We start from the raw sequence: 2,000 nt of genomic DNA on the forward strand, positions 1-2,000 counted from the left end.
TTACTTAGCAGTGGGACCTACAGCTCATTGTTTATATGGTGTTTTTACGTAGCATGGAACCAGTATGGTTATTCAGCAACGGGACCAACGGCTGTACGTGACTTCCGAATCCCGCCGAGAGTGAACTTCTATCACCAGAAATACACATCTCTCACACCTCAATGGAATGCCCGAGAATCAAACACGCGGCCACCGGGGTCGCAGGCCAAGACCATACCGATCACGCTACTGAGGCGCTCAGCTTATTGTGGGATCCGAACCACATTGAGAAATTAATTTCTTTGCCATTTAGTACGTATAGTAGTCTACTAACTAATACAGCATCTACCTGGTCATGAAAATATCAATACCATTCAAGGGCCAATTAGTATTTAGATTGAAAGAGAATATTCTTCTTACAAAGGTAAACTATCTGATATCAACATTTATCACAACTACCCTTTGAATTTATGAATGAAGTGGACCTGATTTACGAACAGAATAAAACTCATGAATGACATACTTCTCTCATTAAGGAAAAAGTATTTCATTACTGCAACAACAAAACACGTACCATCCTCCACCATTCATAAGTTCACTTCCGCGCGTGTATATGTATCTTATTTTGTAGAATGTTCGTAGGTGTACCACAGGGGAAAATTGATACGCTGGGTATGGATCCTGACCCGTTTCACATTTAGTTTTCTAGGGCATCTTCAAGAGGAATAACCAACTCCTGCCATCTCTTCGGTACGTCAGACAGACGAATATTTAAAAATGTGTTTCCAAATCTTTTATTTATAACATAACTAGGTATACAAAGTGCAGTTTTCAGATTTACGAGTAAAAAATATATTAGACTTGATATGATTGTTTTATGAAATACTCGCGGCGTATAGTTTTATATTAACATTATTCATTGATCTGATAAGACACTTTTGAAGGTAGAAAAAAGGCAATAGCTAATGAATCGATTAGCTGACATTACCTAAATATATACATATATGTGTATATATATGTATATAAATATATATGACTGGTAAAAATGTTCTGTTACAACAGAATTCCATTTAATAAAAGAAGCCCATAAAAACGCTAAAATATAGAAAGTAAGTATACTATATTTCAGGGACCTACCTGAAGAGAGAGACAGCAGTCTCTGAAATCTAGTACTTACTTTCTATATTTTGGCGTTTTAATGGGCTCCTTTTATTAGATACATATAAAATAATATATACTTGCATAAGTAAAGAAACAAATGATAAAAAGGTATCTCAGCCATAACACAAAAAAATAAAACCCCAGGACATGCAGAATATGTATTTCAGACTATGTCATACGCGATCGTGTCTATACCCGTTCTTAGCAGTTTTCCTTTAAGCCCCCCCCCCCCCCCCCCCCCCCCCCCCCCCCCCCCCCCACCAGGTGAATGGGACCGATATGGACGGTATGATCATATTGGGAACAACGAGGACCCTTAAGAGAACGAATCACCTTCAGTAAACGTAAATATCAAGGTGGCTTTTGAGGAGGACAAAGGAGTTACGGGACCACTTAACTTAGATCACCTGCAGAAGAATGAAGACTCGCCTCCCGCGGGAGATTCTGGTGAATGTTTGTCCTCAGGCAGGCAGGCAGACAGACAGACAGACAGAAAGGGAGGCATTCTGTCCTTCTACGAAGGTAGCATAGTATCTATGTATATGTCCGTTGGAGGGAGGTAGCATAGCATTCATGTATACGTCCTTCAGAGGGAAGTATAGCATAGCATTTAGGTACAAGTCCGTCGGAGGGAGATAGCATAGCATTCATGTATTTATCCTTCTGAGGGAGGTAACAGCATCTATGCATACGTCTGTCAGAGGCAGGTGGTATAGGTTACTCTTTGTCCGCCGGAGGGAGGGGGTATACATTTTGTCCGGTAGGGCAAAGTGGTCCTCCCGTGCCCTTCGAAACGAGCCAATAGAATCAGCCGCCCTGGCACGAGTTAAGGATGATTTAAGGTGATTCTAATTGGATGT

Source organism: Macrobrachium nipponense, chromosome 33, assembly GCF_015104395.2.
Source record: "Macrobrachium nipponense isolate FS-2020 chromosome 33, ASM1510439v2, whole genome shotgun sequence".
Classification (NCBI taxonomy): Eukaryota; Metazoa; Arthropoda; class Malacostraca; order Decapoda; family Palaemonidae; genus Macrobrachium; species Macrobrachium nipponense.